The sequence below is a fragment of the Equus przewalskii genome, chromosome 11 (genome assembly GCF_037783145.1).
Source record: "Equus przewalskii isolate Varuska chromosome 11, EquPr2, whole genome shotgun sequence".
Lineage (NCBI taxonomy): Eukaryota > Metazoa > Chordata > Mammalia > Perissodactyla > Equidae > Equus > Equus przewalskii.
The window spans coordinates 6,241,744-6,265,362 of NC_091841.1; the positions used below are offsets into that span (position 1 = coordinate 6,241,744).

At 38.7% G+C, this 23,619-nt stretch overlaps 1 protein-coding gene and 1 long non-coding RNA gene across 11 annotated transcripts in view; one reads left to right on the forward strand and one right to left on the reverse strand.

Annotated features, from left to right (window-relative positions):
- Positions 1-23,619, reverse strand: part of LRRC4C (leucine rich repeat containing 4C) — a 1,166,764-nt gene that overhangs the window by 376,101 nt on the left and 767,044 nt on the right. The window lies entirely within an intron of this gene.
- Positions 4,891-12,095, forward strand: LOC139074549 (uncharacterized). The gene is made up of 2 exons (XR_011524267.1): positions 4,891-5,022; positions 11,891-12,095. It is a non-coding gene; the product is annotated as an uncharacterized lncRNA (long non-coding RNA).

The following is a 23,619-nucleotide window of genomic DNA, read 5'->3' on the forward strand; positions in this document are numbered from 1 at the left end:
TGATCCTGAAAAGTTAGTACAGAAATAAACCAACACATACATAGTCAGCTCACATATGATGAAAGAGATGTTTCAGTATAGTGCAGACAACTTAATTTTGGACAAAAGAAGCCAGATTTATAAACTACACATTGTACATTCTCATGTATAGAAAGTTGGAAAACAGGCAAAAGTAATCTGTGGTGGCAGAGGTCAAGATAGTGGTCACCCTTGTGGGCTAGTGACCAAAGGGGACTGAGAGGACACTTCTAGGTACAGGAAATATTCTGTTTCTTGATTCTGGGAGCTGGTTCCACGGGCACATTAACTTTATGAGAATCTATCAAGCTATACACCTAAGATTTGTGCACTTTTTTGTACCATGTTATACTTTAAAAAAAATGTTTACTTAAAAAGTTAAAGAAAGATATAAGTCAAAATTGAAAGCAGATGCAGACAAAGCACAGTGTTAAAAACTATGATATCTTCATCGTTTATCTAAGAAATAGAGAAAATAGTTGAAAGGTTTTAATAAGGAATATTGGTCTTATCAGATGGCAGTGACAGGAGAAAAGAAAAAATATGGACAGAATAGGGATATTTGGTGGGTTAAATCAACCAAATGTGCTGATGGACTCAATATTGCAGGAGGCAGAGGGAGCAGTTGTCACGATCCCCAGCCTTAGGCGTGCATACATGGATGGATGGCAGTACTATACTCTTTGAATTCAAATTCTAGTTTCCTGGAAGGAAAATTCTGAATCGGCCTTTGGAAAAATTAAACATGAAGTGCCGTTGAACCATCTAAATGAATGATGAGTAGATAGTTGAATATAGAGGTCTACACCACAAATAGAAGTCAGTACCAGAAATATATATTCATAAGTTATCTGTCTATGGATAGAGGACAAATTGAATAGGGAGGATATCAATAACGTGAGAAAAGTAGAAAGGCTGAATCCTGAGGAACTTCAGCAGTGAATGGCACTGTAGTGAGAAATGAACAAGTATATAATGCAGAAGTGGTCAGACAGGTAGAATAAAATCTAGGGCACAGGTGGATCATAGAAGGCAAGAGAAAGAATTAAGAAAAATGGGAAGGCCAGTAGTGTTGACTGCTGTTGAGAGGTCAAATAAGGGGGAATTCAGATTATACATTTATTCAGCAGAATAAATAATTCTTGAATGAATAAATAAATTATTGAAGTTAGATTTTCTGTACAGTTAATAGTGTAAAAGAAAACCATTGCTTTGGAAAATACCGGATTGAACTGGGTGAAAGTAAACAGCACATCATTCACAGGGTGGAGAATGGATCCAAACAGGAATTCTTTACACTTTGTGTTTCTAGTAACCTTATGTTGATCATCTTCCAAAACCTCACTATAGAAAAAGGTTCTAACTTGACATTACAGAATCTGGTCTTTTAGATGCATGCTTACAATTTTGGTTTAGTTGCCTAAAATGAGGTTCATGAGTCAAAACACATTGCAATTTGCATTTAAACCAAAGACTTTTAAAGTCCCTATTTTGACATCCTGAAACTACTGGTTTTTAGGAGAGCAATTTAAAAATGTGGAAGTTTGGCTGAAAATTTCAGACCAAGCATAATAAAAAGCAAATGCCAAGAATTAGAGTCATTCTTAAAAACATTTTCTAAGGTGAAGGGTTTCAGACTTTATGACAATTCTAAAATTCTGACTTCAGGAAAACATAATTTAACATCCTATTAATCAAGATGGTTAATTCTTCAGAAATATTGACCCATACTTTTATCTCTGATAAACAATCTTATAATGTAAAAAAATAAATAATAGCTGGTGCGGTGTCAAAGTACTTAAGGACACAGTTCTAGAGTCAGAAAGATGTAGTTTTGATTCCTCGTAGTGTCAATTTACATATTGGATACATGTTAAGCCCAGGTTCCTTCTGAAGGAATGGGCTTGCTTGTGGCATGTATCTCATAAGGCTAAGAGGAGTTAATGAGATCTTGTTTGAAAGGACTTAGCACAGGGCCCTGTACTCAGAGAGCATTCACTGGGTATAGCTATCATGGTGATCGACAAAGAATGAACACCAACAATGCCAAGTAGGAGCTCATGGACTTGTTCGTGCATTCAAAAACTATTTATGAAGGATATACAAATCATTAGGATCTGAGTCAGGGGCTGTGAAAGACCCAGTGATGATCAAGATACTGTCCTTAAGATGTTTATAACATAGAAAGATAACTAAGATACATACACAAATAGTGACTGTAAGACAAGAAAAGTGGCATGTGCCCAAAGAAAGGAAAGATAGAGGAATAGGGGAATTTAGGGAAGCTGGACACCCCTGACTTCTGAAAGCCTGGAGAAAGTTTCACTGCCAGGGACAAATGTAGTAGAGTCACAAGCGCAGGCTGAGGTATGGGGGGCTCTGTTTGACTCCAGACTCTATCATTTGTTAGTAGTGTGACCCTGTGCAAGTTACTTGAACTTCAGTGACTCAGTGCTTTCATCCATAAAATGGGTCTCTAATAATGTCTAGTGGATAAATGCGGTAGCATATTTATAACAGCACCTGGCACATAGTGAGAAATCCATCAATATCAGGGGGCAATTTTAGTGCATATATCAAGCCCACTAGCCAGCTACCTGGCTTTTGTGTGTTACCTTCCCTTCCTTTTCGGGTGAGTTCTTTTTAGCCAAGGTAATGCAGAATGATCCTACCCATCTCACCTCCATGACCCCGATTGACATAACCCAAGCAGGGTCAATTAGAATTTAGATCCCACGGATTTGGAATTGTAACTAAAAGAAAGTTGAGTTCACCGGCAAGTACAAACGGAACTGCTTCATGTGAACCTGGGAGCTGAGGGCAACATATCCTGTCAATTAAAGTAGGTAGCAGAGAAAGAGCACTTAAAAAACATAGAATAAAGCAGACATGAGGAGAGAAACAGAAGTGCAAAGTAGAAAACCTCAACAACTATTTAGACCTTGCTTCCAGTTTTTCCCTTAGGCCAACTTTACTCTTTAAATTTGATAATTTCCCGTTTTTACCTAAGGGAATACAAATTAATTCCTATCACAGGCAAACAGAAAGCTCACTAAATCAAGATGGCATATTAACTCTGTTTTGGAGAGTAGGTAGTAGTAAGATGAAATGATGAAAGAGAAGGACAATTTGGCAGCTGAAACATCTTGATCAAAGAGACTCATTAAAACTGTATATAATTCACTTCAGTTTGACTTGAGGACATGGTAGAGAAAAGAAAGTAGTGAGTAACAAATGTTATAATAGTAGTTAGGTTTCAGATTATGAAGAGTCTGGAACAATGTGGTTAAGCACGTGATGTGACAAGAAGGGATTTTGAGATAGGAATGATATGATTGGACTTGTGTTTTTATGATGATAGTAATGATTAATTAAAATTTATAGAGCACATAATATGGGTTATGCCTTTTGCTAACCTTTTTATGTGCATTTTTTTTACTTCATTTTCCAACAACCCCATGAACTATGAACCTTGTGATCATATTTTCAGATTTCAGATACAAAACCCTAGGCTTGGAGAGGTTATATGATTTGCCAAAGGTCACAGAGCTAGTATGTATCAAGCCAAGCTCTGCTAATATTAAACTTTTAACAAGCATGCTATATTTCCCATAGCATGTTGAATGGATTTACAAAACTTATAACCTCTACAGGGGCCAAACAGGTAATAAAATGAGCCAAACAGCTCACATGTAAAATAACAGGGAACAGTAGAGATTGTGGCAAACTCGAGCTAAATGTAAGATGCATTCAACTTCCAAGAGAATTCAAATTCTATTTCTTTTTTTGGAAATTGAATCTATGGAACATATATTGCCCTTGGATCAAGGCTGATTAGATTAGAGGAGAGCCTTGGGATAAGAAGATCAATTATATGATCATTATAAGTTAAGAGGAGAGAGAAAATGAGATTTGAGTGGAAGTAGGGGGAAAAAAGAGGAAGGCCTATAACTCAGAGATACAAGGAGATCTTGATGTCATACAAGGAAGCTAAAGTGAAAGGCAGGGATACACTCTACCGTTAAAATTTAAAGAGTCTTTGACTAGAATGGTGGTAGAAATAGAACATAAAAGGATGGGGAAATAGAACACAGAAGGATGGGGAAATAGAACATAGAAGGATGGGAAGGAGAAAGAGGGGTGGATGAGTGGAGATGGTAAATATAGGCAAGAGACCACTGAATTTGATGTTTTGGCTGGTCTCACCTTGGAGCCAATTTTCAAGTACTTGAAAATAAGAGACTAAAATGGCAAAGTTTGCATCTAAACTGTGGCTATTTTATTGATTCATACAAGCTATTTGTTTTAGAATAACTATAACATTCCTTAGGTCAGAAAACTCTCGTTTGGCTTACCTGTCTAGTAGGAGTGACTGAATTGGACTGAATTTGGAGACGTGAGAACTTCACTCCCAAACTACCAGGAGCTTCCAACTAGTCCATGTGGGTCTTTTGATAGCAAAACCAATACAATAGGATTATGTTCCTCAGTGTCTCTTTTCCTGGGCAAGATGAGGTCCCTTTTTTCCCTTCCTCAGTTGGTCTCTGACTGAGAGCAGGGAGAATTGACCCCCAACATCAATTCTTTACTACCCTCCAGAAGCTGGACAAGATTTCAGTTTTTTCCTTTCCCAACTCTATGTCCTGCTCTCCAGCCCCTTCTTCAGGAGGTAGATTCACTCCGGTTTATGGCTGTCATTTTCTTTCATGCAGGGGAACAGAGTTCACACTCTCTTTTCAGAGAGGCATAGTAAGATAAGCTACCTCAATACTAAACATGTGCCAGCATTTGAGATACAGGGCAGGGTACTCCCATCATAATCATGGATCCCCACCTTTCAGGAGGCTCTTGCTAGGAAGAAGAATGGGTGGAGGAGCCAGGAAGCTTGGGTGAATCCTGCCTTCTCATCGACAGCCATGTGGCCATGGACATAAGACTCCACCTCTCTGAGACTCTCTTCCCTCAACTACTAAATGAAGATGATGATCACACCTGCTTCTAAAGGTGACTGAGTGTCAAGTGAGTGTGACATGCAGAAAGTGCCTGGCACGGTGCAGTGATTCATTAAGTGTTCGCATCATTTAAGGCATGTGTGTTGATTATGTAGGAATATTGGCTATGAACTTAAATTAGATGAAAATCATGGTTCAACCATTAATTATATAGGTGAACTAAGAAAATGACTTAGCTGAGTTTCAGTTTCCCCATCTGTCAAATGGGCATGATAAATCTACTCGCAGAATGGTTGGGACAATGAAGTAGGATGACTCTTAGCACACGGCATGGTATGTTTGGTGTGTCCAATAATAATAATTATTATTTTAATATAATTTTTAATGTTTTATTATTTCATTGTGGTCACATCGGTTTATTGCTTTTAGTGCTATTGTAACAGTAATTGTCAAATTATCATTACTTAACTATGCCATGTTTTTTAAAGCAGGTAAGCAAGACTTTATTCACAGGAGGGGGACTATCAAGATAGGCATAGGGACCCCTGTCATGGAATTTTGCAAGGGGGGAGAGAAATGTGGCTCAACTATGAATACAGCCTAGGCAAATGGGAATTTATTTATTTATTTTTTTTTTGCTCTGGTGAATTACATTTTCTTTTTTAAATTTTTATTGTGGTCTAAATAGTTTATAACATTGTGAGATTTCAGTTGTACATTAATATTTATCAGACACCATATAAATGTTCCCCTGAGATCCTTGTGCCCAGTACCCTCTTCCCTCTAGTAACCACTAAATTGTTTTCTTTGTCTGTAAGTTTGTTTATATTCCACACACAAGTGAAATCATATACTGTTTGTCTTTCTCTATCTTGCTTATTTTGCCTAACATGATGCCCTCAAGGGCCATCCGTGTGGCTGTGAATGGGATGATTACATCTTTTTTATGGCTGAGTGGTACTCCCTTGTATATGTATACCACAACTTCTTTATCCAATCATCAGTCAGTGGGCACTTGGGTTGCTTCCCCATCTTGGTTATTGTGAATAATGCTGCAATGACCATAGGGGTGCATAAGTGTCTTCATAGTGTTGATTCAGTTCTATGGATAAATACCCAGTAGTGGGATAGCTCGGTCATATGATAATTCTATTTTTAATTTTTTGAGAAATCTCCATACTGTTTTCCAAAGTGGCTGCACCAGTTTGCATTCCCATCAGCAGTGGATGAGGGTTCCCTTTTCTCCACAACCTCTCCAACATTTATTATTTTTTGTCTTGGTGATTATAGCCATTCCAATGGGCATAAGATGGTATCTAAGTGTAGTTTTGATGTGCATCTTCCTGATGATTAGTGATGTTGAGCATCTTTTCACGTGCCTACTGGCCATCTGTATATCTTCTTTGGAAAAATGTCTGTTCATGTCCTGTGCTCACTTTTTGATTGGGTTGTTTATCTTTTTGTACTTCAGTTGTGTGAGTTCTTTACATATTATGGAGATTAACCCCTTATTGGATATATGATTTTCAAATATTTTCTCCCAATTGGTGGGTAGTTTTTCATTTTGATCTTGGTTTCCTTTGCCTTTCAGAAGCTCTTTAGTCTGATGAAGTCTCACTCATTTATTTTTTCTTTTGTTTCCCTTTTCTGACTGGACATTGTATTTATAAAGATCTTTTTAAGGCCCTTGTCAAAGTGTGTACTGCCTACATTTTCTTCCAGAAGTTTTATGGTTTCAGGTCTTACCTTCAAGCCTTTGGTGCATTTTGAGTCTATTTTTGTGTACAGAGAAAGATAATGATCTACATTCATTCTTTTGCATGTGACTGTCCAGTTTTCCCAGCACCATTTATTGAAGAGGCTTTCCTTTCTCCATTGTATGTTCTTGGCTCCTTTGTCGAAGATTAGTTGTCTGTAGGTGTGTGGTTTTATTTCTGGGCTTTCAATTCTGTTCCATTGAACTGTGTGCCTGTTTTTGTAACAGTACCATGCTGTTTTGATTACTATAGCTTTGTGATATATTTTGAAGTCAGGGATTGTGATCCCCCCAGCTTTGTTCTTGCTTCTCAGGATTGCTTTGGCTATTCGTGGTCTTTTGTTGCTCCATATGAATTTTTAGATTCTTTGTTCTATTTCTGTGAACTATGCCTTGTTTTTAACTAGCTTATTAACCTTATGGCTTATAGTTATATTTACCTAAAGCATTGCCAATGTCAGGTGATTTTATTTAAGTGAGAGCATAAAAGTTAAGAGCATACATTCTGAAGTCAAATTGCAGAGTTAGAATCCGCATTCCCCTACTTTCTAGTTATATGGCTTTGTCTGGACACTTACCTTTCTAAGCAGTTTACTCCTAGGATATTACATGGATAAAATGTAATAATAGACAGACACATTTAGCCCTGTGCCTGGCATATAGTAAGCTCTCAATAAATGTCAGCTACCATTGACATTCTCTTCAGTTTCAGAGTAAATTGTCAGTTGCTATTTGAAATTCAGGAAGTTGGAGAGGATAGCACTGATGAGTTATGAAGGAAGATGATGTTTAGCTACAGTTAAATATCATCACACAAGCCTTAGGAGGAGTAAAAACAAAGAGGAGACAGCATTCTCTAAGAGCAAACATTGTATTCTCCAATGTCAGCGTGCCCTGTACTTTCAGTGTCTAAGCATATATCCCATGGAAAATGGAAAATGTTATTTCAGTAAAAGTGTGTGGTATTCCTACAATGCAATCAAAAGGACAAATGCTCCAGGAAAAAATACTTTCTTTCCTGAAGTAGAAAGTTCAGGAAATTAGGTTTGTGGGTGGCAGTGTAGTATGGGACCAAACTTATTTACATTTGGAGTTATAGTCATCTTCATTGGAGAACTGATTTCCAAAGAATTCTCATTTTTACGCCAAAAAAATTAAAAAGACAAAAAATAGGTTCTGCTTGGATAAACAAGGAATTGAAAATATAGCTTAATGAAACTAACATGAGGGCCACAATTTTTACCTGGAGAAACACTGATGGGAAATAATGAACACAAAAACTGCAGAGCAGTAGGCCAGACAGATTTACCAAGTATACTGGCTACCTTGGTCCCTGGCTGGAATCATTTTCTTCATGAAGGATGTCATTTTATAAATCTTGCCTTCAACAAGATCATGTAAAATTAAGACCTCACAACAGTGCTCTGGACCTTAGCGCCTTAACATATCACAACATCAAGCAACAGAAAAATCTGATCAGGCAATGTTTGATTTGTTTGTTTTTTCCTGTTCTTAAGAAAAGCTACCCTTCTGAATATGGTATCATATGAAAGATAGCACAAAAGTTCAACAAAGGGATGACAATAGTAGTGTTATCAACATCATCCAGGAAAATAATGAACCCCAATGCAAGGTAATATTTAAAAAGTGCTAACACCAATGCAATGACCACGTCCATAGGATACCAACGTGATTATTTAAAAAAAATATTTTAACAAATTACTTGTTGTTGAGTGACCTGGTTTAGATTTGTACTGTGGTGACTTTGGGTTTAAATCAGACCGAACTAATTTATTGTTATATTTGATGTTGATGTCAGTTCATATGATCAGCCATGTGAATAAGCAGAATCATAAGTCAGCAGAGTATACATGATAAGGTGAAATATGTCTTACAAAATGAATTGAAGTGCTTGAAAGCTTTCACATGCATTGAAGCGGTATTATATCATATACATAGATCATATAGATCACAAAGAAGCCATGGCACCTATCACACTTTTGTCAGAAGAATTATTTTGCATAACCTGTGCCTTTGGTCAAACTAATACAGTCTTGCATCACACAAGAACATTTGGGTCAACGATGGACCACATATCCGATGGTGATCCCCTAATATTAGTACCATATATCCTGGGTATTTAGTAGGCTATACCACCTAGGTTTGTGTAAGTACACTCTATGATGTTCACACAATGACAAAATTGCCTAACGACACATTTCTCGGCATGTATCCCTGTCATTAAGTGACACGTGACTGTACTCTGGTGAAAACTCTCTACTCACTTCGCTTTCAATTAGAGTAAAAATCAAAACCCTTATAATGTCTCATAAGGTCCAGTATGATCTGTCTGCCACTAATCTCAATCTAATCTAATAGTTGTCAATGTGATGTTCTGCTCATCCCCCTGCATCAGCTGGGAACTTGTTAGAAGTGCAATTCTCGGGCTCTTCCCCAGACCTCGTGAATTGAGCACTTTGGTCATGGGGCCCCGCAGGCTGTACTTTTACAAGCCCTCCAGGTCATTCTGATGTATGATCAAGCCTGAGAGCCACTGCTCTAACCCATCTGCTATTACTTTCCCCCTCATTTCCTCAACTGTTGCCACATTAGTTCCTGGTTTATATAATAGCTTTCCAGGCCTTCCCAGCTGCTTTTGCCTAGTCTCCGTTCCTGGAACGCGCGTTCCTAAAATCTCTGCAAGGCTTTCCTGCTCTCCTCCTTTGGGTGAACTCAAGGTCATCTCCTCCAGAGCTTCTCTGAGCACCTTAATTAGTACTGCTAACCCTCTGCACCCTCTGGCACTTCCTCTCCCCTACTTTAATTTTGTCCATAGCAATCATCATCACCTGGCATACTACACATTTTTTTTTTCCCATTGTTAGACCCTCTTCTAGAATGTTAGCTTCACAGATGCAGGAATTTTGGTCTATTCTGTTCACTGCTTTAACTGCAGCATGCAGAACAGTGACTTTCGTGTAGTAGGTGCTTAAGAAATACGTGTTTAATATATGAATGAACCGTGCCAAGTTACGAGCTACAAATATCACCTATGGGGGCAATACATGGAAGTGAATAAATCTATGACCATTATTCACAGAATAGCCACATCTTTTAATTCTCAAAATAGCTGCCTGTTTTGTGAAAGTATGGGATGTTTCCTGTGAGGTTCTGTCTCTCTGATGAAAGTGAGATTCATCTAGGATTGGTGACAGCCATGCTGTATTCTTAGGTCCTGTAAATGTCACCTTATCCAATCCTCACAGTAACCACATGTAATAGGTCTTCTTGTTATCCCCATTGTTGGCATAATGGAAGAGATTGGGTATTCCTATCCAGAATGCTGGTGAGGCAGGATTTAAACTCTGGCAGTCTGAATCCAGAGACCACAACTGTTAGCCCTTCATAGTTCTGTATCCAAAATTAAGTCGGGGTTCAGGAGATAGTTTTAGCTATATGGTTGTCAGGTGAAGTTCCAAAATAAAGTTAACTTAGAGAGGCATTTTCACAAAGATGATGTAAGCTCAAAATCTCACTTTAATTTAAATCACCTACATCTATATGAAGAGATTTTGGCCTCCAACTCCATCCAATTCCAAAAAAATATATCTTAGAATATAATATTTTTAAGAGGCCATGGTAGACCCTCTCAGCGACTAATACTAAATCTCAAAATCCCATGCTACCAGTTCTTTGAGAAAGTAAGCAAAAACAACAATGGAAAACTATTATATAAAACCTATAGGACCATTCTAACCACCTTACCTTCAAGAGTTTGGGCAGAGATCGGAAAGCTAGCAAATTGGAAGATTTCTAATTCCTCTGTGACTGTAGCCCCTTATTAATCAACAGCAGCATAGGTATCACCTGGGAGCCTATTAGAACTGCAGAATTGCAGGCCTCAACCCAGACTCATGGAATCAGAATCTGCATTTCGACAAGACCCCAAGGTGAGCTATACCCTATTACAGCTTGAGAAGGCTACTGCTAACCCACTCGTTCTCAGACTTGGCTATGTGTACATTGGAATCATCCAGGAGTCTGTAAAACCGAGTTCCAATTCCCACAGACTCTGATTTAATTGGCCTGGGATGCCGACAGGAAATTTTTTAATGCTCTCCATGTGATTCCAATGTGCAACCAAGCCTGAGAACTACTGCTCTCATCACTCTGGGTATATCTTCAAGCAACAGCACACATTATTTTGACTCAATTCTTTAGTCTCTCCACAAATACTTAGTCTCTGTCCAAGAGAACTATAAGCTTCTGCCAACCAAATTGCAACAGAGTTATTCTTTCCAACGATCACATTGAGAAACAGGATACTGCTAATGTGACACAAATCAACCAGAGATTTCAGCAGTGAGCCATTTATCAGGACCCACAGATGCTTTTGCACATTGCTGTGTTCTCAGTGTTGACTTTCAGACCAAAGCAAATTATCCCTCTCATGTGCTTTCCCATCTTAATGATGAGTTTGTCTAGTGTTGCTTGGACATGGAAAGATCTCTTCAATGTTTAGTCCTCTCTATCCAGCTCCAGCCAAATGCTTATAGCATTATCTATTTTTGTCTCCTTTTCATCTGCTGGAATCCTAAAGAGCATGGGTCGTCTCATTTATCTCTATTACCTCAGAGCCTAGCATTGCCCCTGTTTATGAAATGTTAGTTAAGTAACGTTGAAACTCTGCCCTTTCTTCAGTTTGTAAAAATCCCCATGCCTATTCCAGCATCATACTCTACACGTGTGCTCAATCTGAATACACAAAAGAAGTGCAAGAGAAAGGATGAGGAAGGTTGCAAAGATCCAATTCATTAAATGTTTATTGAGTATATAACTACCGGCAAAGCACCACGCTGACCACTCTACACAGAATACTCAGCACCCTTTCATTGACTAACAATCTAGTGGAGAACATGGATACGTACTTAAAAATCTATCATATAATATAGGTGATGACGAAGTCTTATGATAAGCGGCCAAATCAAATACTAAGTGAATCTCATGTAAAAGTAGATGAATTCAGGCTTGTGGTTGGCCTAATTTTATTTCTGAAAGACAGGAGACGTCAAATATGTAATCAATTCTGGAAAATAATATAATATGCACTGATAGCATTATGGTGTAGCTCTAAAAGTTTAATTTTACTTTTCTTATCCTGCAGGTTTCAGCTTACATCAGATATCCCAGCTCCGTTTGCTGTGCGAATGTACCTTCAAACTCTCCAAGTTATAAAAAGTTTACTTCCTGACTCTCCTTCCTCATTGAGACTCATTGAGACTTTGCAGTAGATATAATGGAAAATGCTTTTCAGCACCAACTCCACTATTCACTGCTTTGAACACCGCAATAAATAGAAAGGACAAGAATTGAAAGTCTTTCTTTTCCCTCTTAGCTTTTTCTAAGTGCTGAACTGAATAGGTGTCAACTTTCTGTTGTAGCCCTGGCAGTTCTTACTTTCAAAAGAACAATCAGAAGGAAACCCTTTCAGAAAATTGATCCGCCAAAGTTTGAAATGCTTAAAAATAAACTGTCACTTCTGTCTGTTTCCCCCTACACAACCTGTCAACCTCACCTCTGGCTTCTTATTTTCCAAACCCTAACAGCCAGGCATTCTTTTTCAAAAGGCTTCTCTGAAGCTTCTTCTTTGTCAGGAGTATTGTAGACCCTGACCAAATATTTTATAAATTGGAGGGAGACCTGAATGCGGATAAAAGCCGACCAGTGCTCCCTGCTGCCCTGACACCTCCACCCGCCGAGTTCTGAAATTTGGGTTAAGAAACAGTATTTCTTCTAAATCCAGTTTGACAATTTCCATCCTCAGTATTTAGAAAAAAGTATATATATATGTACATATATATGTATGGTATAGATCTATATCTATCTTTATATCTATTTCTTGTTCATCCAGCACCCTAGATTTGAGCTTCTTTATTGGGGTTCCTAGCAGAAATAGGCTCAAATAGTTTCAAACAAGCTTTCATTGTTGGATTCCCCCCTGCCCAGAACATGTCCTTCCCAAAGAATTTCTTTTCCCTAATAAAGTCTGTGGTCTCCTATAAATGGGGGTATGTGCTCAAGCAATTGTGCTAGAAGCCATGTGTTAAATCTGACATGTCGATAAGGATTATCCCCAAAAGTCCATATTAACCTGCCCAGAGGGGCATGTTGTGATTTTGTGACATTGTTCCTGATATGAGTATCCTCATCAAAGCACGTATAGGTAAGAATTGGAAATCAACAACATCATTACACGTTTCAACTAAGAAACACTTTTCTGAAAGGATCCTTCACCCTCTAGGAGAAATAAGACACACAAAATTTTAAAGTGGCAATAATAACTAGTTTTACAGAATGTCAGTAATTTATAATGTAAGATTAGCTGGTGGGTTGATATTTTGTCTGTTTGTGTTAAATATGTGAGTCCTTTCCTAAAAGGCGGTAAAAGCCATATATTCTGTAATTTCAGAATGAGAAAGATGAGAGAGTCTAGTTTAAGAAATTCAGATCTCACATATAAACTTTAATTGAACAATGGTCTTGCCTCTGCCCTGGGTTAGAACTGTCCTTCATCATAGTCCCAATGTTTTGTTTGGATAAAAGTCTAGATAGCTGCATCTACAGCCTGCATTGCAGCACATTCTCTGTCCTCTTTGGTTAATTCCCCATTATTTTTGTATCCTATTTACTCCCTTTGCTAAATTGCATATTTCTTAAAAGGCAAGCCATGACTCACTCAATCATCTGTGCGTCTATCACGTTGCCCGACCTGGATGTGCTGCCTATAATAACTGCTTTGGAAATGTCAGTTAAATATACAAAAGCCAAGGATGCTATGGATAGGAAAGTCAACACTGCAATTTCCTCTGACATCACTTCCCTCCTTCCAGAAACAGAGCCGCTAAAAGCTAAATCCTCTACCCAGTATTTTGTGGTTATTGATCTTTGACTTTCGTTTTATTGCTATACCCAAAGAATCACCAAATAACATTGACTCCACCTTTCTTTCTTATTTCTTCCCTCCCACATCTCTTTATATGACGGCCCTAACTCTGTGGTGTTAGAGTCAGAGATTTAAATTCTACTTGTTGTCCTCACATTTAAAAATATGTTATGGTTGTGGACAATTATTTACTCTTCACACTTCCCTTCTCTACAAAAGTGAAGAGGTGTGATCATTAAAACAGGGAGATCCCTGTGATTCTGATTGTGAATTTATGACTGGCTTCTAGAATAAGCTAATCCTCTTAAACATCGTGTTTTTCCAATCTCTGTTCAAAAACTTCTGTTAGGTAAAATTCTCAAAGCTCTGGCCTTGCTCCCTCATGGATTTAAAGATATTCCCTCTTACTATGACTTACATTTTTAGATTGTGAGTTTATCTTTCTTTGATTATTATCTATAGAGATCCTTTAAAAGCTTGGATTGTAGGTTCTCCATTTGTTTCCAGCAGAGGTTGTAACCACTGGGATCACTTTTTGTAGCAATTACTTAGCTTGGAAGTTAACCAAGGGCAGGCCCCATGTTAACAGGGGAACCTCTCTCTCTCTTCCTCTCCCTGTCCCTTTGTTTCTCTCCCTGGAGCACAGGTTAAGACAGACAAGCTTCTAGCAAGTGGGTGGATTTATTCTCACCCATCCCTTTGAGGGTCTGGTTTAATGTAAATGTCTCAGGTCCACATCCTAAATGTACAGTCCAAGGCCTTATCTCCAGACCCCATGCAGCTATTCAAACTCTCTCTCTCCAACAGAGCAATACAACTGACAGCTCATATTTTCCACTCTCATGTTTTATTGTCTGTTTGTTGTTTTTTGAGAATTTTCTTTGCATACTTATGAGCTAAGATACACATTTAAACGGATAGTTACATTTGATACATCTGTTGTTTTTATTTTATATTATTTATTTTATGATTTTTTTAGAATACAGGTTTCCACGTTGCTCCAAGTGGAATCTCCCAATAGCTTCTGAAGTAATAGGCTACTTTATTTTCTCTTATTTTAGTAGATCTGGCATACTATGGTCAGCATAATGATCTGAAAATATTATCCTAGTCTCTTACGTGACCCCCAGGATAAAAATCAAAACTTCTATGCCAGTCATACAGTACTCCCTACAAATCTTTCCCCATCCTTCCCTGTCAATCATACCTTCCCAGGCCTCTGCAGGAACTATGCTTTCCCACTGCTGAGCCATGGTAGATGCTCCTGAGTATATCCCAAATCACCTGTATGTGACCCTCCCTCAGTTCAAACCGATCCTTCTTTCAGGGGTGAGTTCAAGCCTCACTTTCTTTGAGAAGCTTCGCTGATTACTCAGACACCCAGAGATCTTGCCCTGTCCTCGAAAACTCACTGTCTACTCTAAACCACATACCCCATGCAAAGGTTTGCAACTTCTAATTCGTACTGGGACAGGCAGGTGACATGAGAGAGTGATGTGGACTGGGTATAAGGGGTCAAACGTGAAACCACAATTATAAATGGTAATCGACATCTGGCCACAGTGTCAGGGAGATGTTAGGAGGAGTGGCAAGATGGGCAGTGTGACAAAACTGTAAAGAGAACAGCTGCCACTGAGCGTCATCTCATTACTCCCATTCAGAAAGACCAGGCAGTGTTGTTAGAACTTCCAATTTTTGAGGAAAGCCAGAAGTCTGCATTTTTAGATAAAATCTAGTAATTCTTTTATTTTTTCAACTTTGTTAAGGTATAACTGACAAACAAAACTGTAAGATATTTAAAGTATACATCATGATGATTTGAGATATGTCTACATTGTGAACAAATTCCTCCCATCTAGTTAATTAACACATCTATCACCTCATATATTTATTTACTTTTTTTAGGAGAACATTGAAGTTTTCCTCTCAGCAAATTTCAATTATGCAATATGATATTATCAACTATAGTCACCATGTTATATATTAGATCCTCAGACTGAAGTGTGTTCCCTTTTACTAACCTGTCCCTATTTCCCCAGCCTCCAGTCGCTGGCAACCACTTTTCTAATCTCTGTTTCAAAATCTAGAGATTCTTTTTTTTTTTGCCAAGGAATATTTGCCCTGAGCTAATATCTGTCTCCAATCCTCCTCTTTTTGCTTGAGGAAGATTTGCCCTAAGCTAACATCTGTTGCAAATCTTCTATTTTCTATGTGTGCTGCACCCACAGCATGGCCACTGACCAGCCTTATAGGTCCATGCCCGGGAACCAAACCCGAGCCGCTAAAGCGGAGTGTGCCAAACTTAACCACCAGGCCACCGGCACCAACTGTGTTTCAAAATCTAGTGATTCTTAATGTTACCAACTCATTTAGCAACTTAAAAACAAAAATACTGTGAGGGCCAATGCTGCAAAGGCCAAAGTAGCCAACTGGCAGCCTCTGGCTTAGAGTATCTTGTGCATGGAACGCTTCTCTATGACTCTCTTATACCAGACTGCACATGCACCAAAACCGTTCACTCCTGGAAGGCCACTGTCTCTCTTACAATTCTTGTGTTTGCCTATTCACAAAAGGTAGCCACGCACACAGATCTTCAGAAACCATTCACTGACCTGAAATAGATTCTCACTTGTTTCTAATATTCGCCAAGCCTAAATAAAGACGGAAGGGTAGAGAGTCTCCTGAAAATGCAGTCTGATGGCAAAAAAGAGTAAAATTGATTTGCTTAACTTCTTTAAGAAGAAAAATAATGTGGAGTTTCCTAGGGTCGCCAAGCTCTTAGTCATTAAGTCAAAGTGAGAGCAGCTGTAAGCAAGTGAAAAAAAGTAGAAGAATGAGTTAGACATTTTAAGGTTTAAGATGGCTATGGTCGTGGGTTTGATGACAAAGCTATGACTCCCCTCTAAGTAATTTTAAAAGGAGTCTTCTGTCAGCAGTGAATTTCTGAAAACTATGCATTTTGTATTAAAATATGTGGGTGTATTTTCTATAGAAAGTGGAAAGATATTTCTCTGGAGTACTTGATTTATTTATTTTCTTGTCCTTCTGGCTTCCATGACTATTTATCACTGACGGTCAAAGGAGAGTCTTCCAAGGAAGAAATGTTCCCAGCATCTTTACACAGATAGGTGATAGAGAAAGAAAGTCCTTGTAGCCTACTAGACTCAAGTTTATGTCCTTTTTTTAAGTGAAATTTGTCATGCATTTCCCTGAAAAACTTTAGAACATGTCTATAGTTTCATACTAGGCCAAATTCCATGAAATTTTATTTGCACTTTCCTATAGTAACTATGTTTCCGTGTTCTACCGACCACAGGAAACTTATCCAGAAGAAAATGGAAGGGGGTTTGAAATCTTTGATACTTGTGCAGTCAGTGTTTTTTTGCACTACTGCAGGTGAGGGATGATCCAGGTCACATGAGGCTAAGACAATTGGGATCTAAGAGTAACGGTTTAGCTTTAAGATGTGGACTCCAAGATGATCGAAATTATGGCAATTCCCTTCTCACTCTCGGCTGTTCTCCTCTCCCTTCGTGGTAACCTGCTTGAAAATGACTGACCACACATGTGTTCTTCACAAATCCTCTGTATGCGCTTCATTCATTGCAAAGCTCCACACGTATGAAAATCAACAATACCTCACAAACATGTGCCTTCAGGCAAAATATACATTGTTACTTCCCAAACAATTAGGCTACCATAAAATATACTTGACATTCTACGTCTTCTAAGAATCAAATTCCTTCATTGTCACCATAAGGGATATAAACTCACTTACTGCCACAGCATCACCAAATAACTCCACTGGAAGAGAATCCATCAATGAGTTACCGAGATATGTTGTTTTCTTGTTGGAGTATGGATAAACTAGAATTTTAACATATGACCACCTGTGCATACATGAGTGCGTGTGTGTTGTAAATCTCTTTTAATCTATTTGGAAAGATCACTTTTCTTTTTTTTATCCTTTCCGTTTCTTTTTTTATAAGATTTTGTGATTTTTTTTTTTTAACTTTCAGTACATCATCTTGCTTAATGACTGATCTGTCAAATTAGATTATCATCTAATGGTAATTGTACTTTGAGGCCCAGCCATACCCATTGCTCTGAAAACTTCTATTATTTTCTAGACAACAAACGAATGGCTTCAGAAGGCATCCAGGAGTCTTCCTTATGCCCAGAATTGCAAGATGACCTCAGTAGCCTAAAAGAGTTGTAGCTCCAGAAAATGAGACTGCCACACTTCCACATCCTGGAAATCCTCTTTTTGAAAAAGTAAACAAAGAAATCAGAAAAATTTATTGCATCATGCAAAGTAAATGGACGATTTAACTTAGCATGATTTAGACTTCTCTTTTTAATTGAGGTCACGTTGGTTTATAACATTATATAAATTTCAGATGTTCATCATTATATTTCAACTTTGATATAGACTACATTGTGTTCACCACCAAATGTCTAATTTCTATCCGTCACCATACACATGTGCCCCTTTATCGCTTTCGCCCTCCTCTTCCCCCTTTCCCGTCTGGTAACCACCAGGCTGTTTTCCATATCTGTGTTTTCCTTTGTGTAGTTATCGTCCACATATGAGTGAAGTCATACAGGAATGTACATTGGTATAGAGACTATGGAAAACAGAATGGACATTTCTCAAAAAGTTGAAAATAGAAATACCATATGATCCAGCTACTCCACATCTGGGTATTTATCCAAAAGAACATGAAAACACTAATTCGAAAACATATATGCATCCCTATTCATTGCAGCGTTATTCACAATAGCCAAGACTTGGAAGCAACCTAAGCCCATCAACGGATAAATAGATAAAGAAGATGTGATATATAGATATACACTGAAATACTACTTAGCCATAAAAAGACGAAATCCTACCATTTGTTATAACATGGCTCGACTTTGAGGGTATTATGCTAAGTGAAATAAGTCAATTAGAGAAAGACAATTACCATATGACTTCCTTTTCTTTCTATAAAGGATTAGTACATGGTCGGAATCTAAAAACTATCAAACATTCATAAATTCACTCTCTCTAAACTCACTTATTGGCTTTTCTTTCTTGCACCAACATACCTTCCATGCACCCTTTTGGGCTATTCCCTGGACATGCTGTGTTTAATGATATTTCATGCCATTTTCTCTGCTTAGAATACTCGTTCCCTTCCTTCTACCCTTTAATTCCCTTCTTGCCTCCAAGAACAGGCTCAAATAGCATCTCTTCTCTGAAAGCTTCCTCAGTTTCCCAAGCAGAGAAAGGCAATTTCTTTCCTGTATTTTCAAAGCACTCTACAGATATATCTATTACAATAATGATTGTAGCATATTTTAATTATGTATTTATGTATCTGCTCCTCCTTCCCTCAGCTGGACCATCAGTTCTTTAATTACAGGGCTTGACATAATACTATGCACTAGATTGGGGCTGGCCCCGTGGCCGAGTGGTTAAGTTCGCGCGCTGCGCTGCAGGCAGCCCAGTGTTTCGTTGGTTCGAATCCTGGGCGTGGACATGGCACTGCTCATCAGACCACGCTGAGGCAGCGTCCCACATGCCACAACTAGAAGAACCCACAACGAAGAATACACAACTATGTACCGGGGGGCTTTGGGGAGAAAAAGGAAAAAATTAAAAAATCTTTAAAAAAAAAAAAATACTATGCACTAGATAAATGCCTGTTAAAATATGGTGGGAATAAATAACTGAATAAATTAAAATAATTACGAAAAAGCCAACTGTTCCTCCATTATTTTCAAGCTTTTCTTTGTCATCCTATAAAAATTTGTCGTTTTATTGAATATCCACTGGACGTGTTTAAAATACAAAACATTTTTCATACTCAAATCTGATAGTATGGGGGATAAAAGGAAGAAAATTAATAGCTGGAAGGGAAAATATGGGTTAAGGGAACACATTTTTCAGTTCAGGCAAGACGTAAATATATTCTGGCCTCCTCTTTCAGAAATGCTAGCAGCAGAATGACCCCCATTGCTGTGTTAGAACAGCCAGAGATACGTACTAGGTATAAACAAGGATACACAGGAAAAAACAATAGTTCCCCTGTAGCTTAACCTCCAAAAGCCATTTTCATGGCCTGATAATAAAGTGAAAGACACTTTTCTGTAAATGTCAGTTTAGAATCTCCATGTAGAGAGCCTTGGTCAACATAATTATGTCAAAATATTTAAGGGTTCATACAGGTGCTCACTGGCTGAAGCTGTGTGTTGAGAACTTTGGCAGTCATTAAAGAACAAGAGCAATTTATCTTGTTACATTCATCTGTACAGGCACATTGGAAAATGGCACACTACCAACGGAGATGATGATTGTTAATAGGCCTGGCACATTCCACATTAATAGCACTCTTTAAATTGTCAACAGGTTAGAAATGTGATGGAAGATGCATGAGGAAGCAATATGCATGCATGTTATCCATGCATATCTGTCTGTCTCCCTCCCTCCTTCTCTCTCATTCTCTTTCATTCTTTCCTTCCTTCCCTTTCCTCCGTCCTTCCTTCCTTTCTTTCCTTCCTTCCTTTCTTCCTTCCTTCCTTCCTCCCTTTCTTTCTCATAGAGATCACACAATGGTAGAGGAAATTATGAATGACATGAGGACAAGGGTCATGATGTTGATGATATTAATAATAATCTCCCTAAATCTCGACCAGATATTATGCTATCCACTTTACATTTTTACTACCTTAAATCTCTACTATAATGGGCAAGCTACTTATCCTCTGGATGCCAGTTTTTCTCTGTAAAATAAGGTCGTGACAGGACAAAATCCACATGATTGTGATGACATATTACCCAGTGCTTTATACGTGGCAGGTGCTCTATAGGCATTAGCCCTTAACATTATCGTTGTCGTCAATCCCCCATTTTGCAGATGAGAAAACTGAGCCTTAGAGAACTTAACACATTCACAGTCACAAAACCTGTAGAAATAAATAGTTGCAATGCATATGTGGGGCTAAAAAAATGACAGATTTATAGCACCACTAACCAGAATAGCAGAAATAAAACCAACTTTGAATTCTCTCCAACCAACTTAATTTAACCTTTACACATACATCTGGAGAGGATATTATTAGCTCCGTTTTATAGATGGAAAAAGCAGATTTTGAAAGTCTGAGATTTGACCAACATCACAAAGTTGGTGAGTAGCTGAGCTGCATTTATTGGCCTTACAAGCCCAGGCTCTTTCTGGCACATCATGTAGCCTGCACCAGAAAATGGCAACAGTTTCAATCTACACCTAGCCTTGGCAGTGCTTGAGTCCGTTACACATAAATGGCATTGAAATAATGGATTTTGCACAGCCTTCCTTGTAAATTAGCTTCCAGTCTTAATATAGTGTTCCTGAAGTTGATTTTTTTGCTAAATGTTGCTTTATTTCAGCAACACTATGTGTGGATTTAGTCCTTTCTCAAATGTCTTTTCCCCAGAGGCATATCAGCCAACAGTAACAGCAGCTCTACTCAGCTGAGAGCACCAGATGACTGATTTATTTTGTCACTGGCACCTTTATGAGCTTCATTTGCTGGAGAAGAGCTGGAGAAAAATTCCTGCCTTTCATTTCTTTCTAAAATCATGGCACTGAAAGTCTAAAGTACTAAAAGTGAACTTGAAGCCAAATTCCTGGTGGAGAAACATAATTATTTTAATGAGTCCTCTTGCCAAGTGTTCAAGACTTACAAGCAGTGAAGTGAGAGCATCTCTAGTTCCCCAAGTGAATCCATGGGAGCTGAGAAATGCCCTGGTGTCGCTCGACCGCCATCTGATGTCTGACCTCCTAAATTTCATTCTCCTGCCTTGATGCTCCGTAAATGGGTATTTGCAATATTAAAACCACTGTAGCTGCTTTTAAAAAAGGATAAAACATATAATGGTCTGAAATCCCTGTTGCCTCTGCTTTTCCCACTGAGCCTTCTACCTGATTAACATAGTGAAATTAATCATGCTGTGGGACATAGAGTGCTCTTTATAATGGGCTGTTCAGTTGAACTTTTACAGGTATGTTGTATCTCACCTACTCAGATACTGAGAGGGGAATGATGTGGTTCAATACTTCAGTTCCCAGAGGGCAGATGCCACAATATCATCTTCTTTGCTTCTCATTCAGCAAACATTTATTGGGCATCTTCTATGTACCAGACGCACTTCTAGTGACTGAAAGACAGGAGTGAAAAAAACAAACCAATGCCCCTACGCCCATGGGGCTTTCATCGAGGGGAACGAGTCAGACAATAAACAAGGTCAATTAGTGAAATAAACAGTACATCAGTGGTAGTAAGTGCTATTCATTAAATCAAAGCAGAGAAGAGGGAGAAGCGGCACATGTGTGTCTGGGAAGGGGGGGGGTGCATTGTTTTTCCTTTTTTTTTTTAAAGATTGGCACCTAAGCTAACAACTGTTTCTAGTCTTCTTTTTTTTCTGCTTTTTCTCCCCAAATCCCCCTAGTACACAGTTGCATATTTTAGTTGTGGGTCCTTCTAGTTGTGGCATGTGGGATGCTGCCTCAGCATGGCCTGCTGAGCAGTGCCATGTCCGTGCCCAGGATTCGAACCCGCAAAACTGTGGGTGGCTGAAGCGAAGCACGGGAAGTTAACCAGTGGGCCACTGGGGCGGCCCCCTGGGGCGGCCCCCTGGGGCTGCGTTTTTAAATGAGGTGGCCAGGGAGGGATTCACTGAAGAGTAAAGTCCTCAAAAAGTTGAAAGAGTCATATAGTTCTTTGCAGACGATTATGGGCTGAATCACATTCCTTCAGAAAAGGTAGGTTGGTCTCCTAACACCCAGTACCTCAGAATGTGACCTTCGTTGCAATTTAACATGAGGTCTTTGGTGTGTGCCCTAATCCAGTATGACTGTTTTCCTTAGAAATTTGGACACAGGGACAGGCACATAGAGGGAAGACAATGTAAAGAGACACTGGGAGAAGATCGCTATCCATAACCCACATAGAGAGGCCTGGAAGAGCTCTTTCACTCACAACTGTCAGAAGGAGTCAAACCTGCTAATGCCTTGATTTCAGACTTCTAGACCCCAGAACCATTGTGTAAGTCATTTCAGTTGCTGAAGCCAGCCAGATAAGGGTACTTTGTTACGGCAGCCCTACCAAACTAATAACAGGAGTGAAGAGAACAGTAATGGGAAGTCACTTGGAGGGAGTATTCCTGACATGCTCAAGGAAGAGCAAGTTGGCCATGCTTGGCAGAGAAGGGAATACTTAGGGTAACTTAATTTGTTATAGTGCTTCATGGAAAGTACTTTCATTTGCATTTTACCACAACTCTATGTAATAAATGAGATGAGTGTGTGTAGGCCATATGTACGTGTGAGTGTGTACATCCCATGAGCCCAAAATGTCTGAATCTCAGAGAGTTAAATTTCCTCTTCAGAGTCACAAAGCTAGCCATTTGCAGGAAGGATTCCTTAAGCCAACAATATCTGACTTCAAACCAAGTGTTCTTTCTTTACGTCATGTGGGTTGAATGAATATCTATTTCTTAAACCATGTTCGTCCTAATCAAAGCAACACTTTCCTTCTCTCATCTATCATCAGACAGGACATGGTGTAGATGATACAATCAGGGGAGGATATAGTCTGATTAACACACTATGCCTGAAATAATATTTTAAGACTGACCTGGTATTCTCACACCAGCTGTGATAGTACCTCGATGGGAGTTAAGGCAACCACCTTTCATCTTTCCTCCGTGCCTTGCACAGGTACAGAGAATAGGTCCTGTAATAAATTGGTTGGGTTATATGTGGAAAGGGACAGCAATGCCATCTTATCTGGGGGTCTCACTACAGGACTAAAAACAAATGACTTACACAGAGCTTCTGGACAGAGTGGTGTTCAGACATATGTATAAGAAAAACTGACTTTACATTCTAGAAGCAGAGTTAATCAACAATTAACCATGTTTA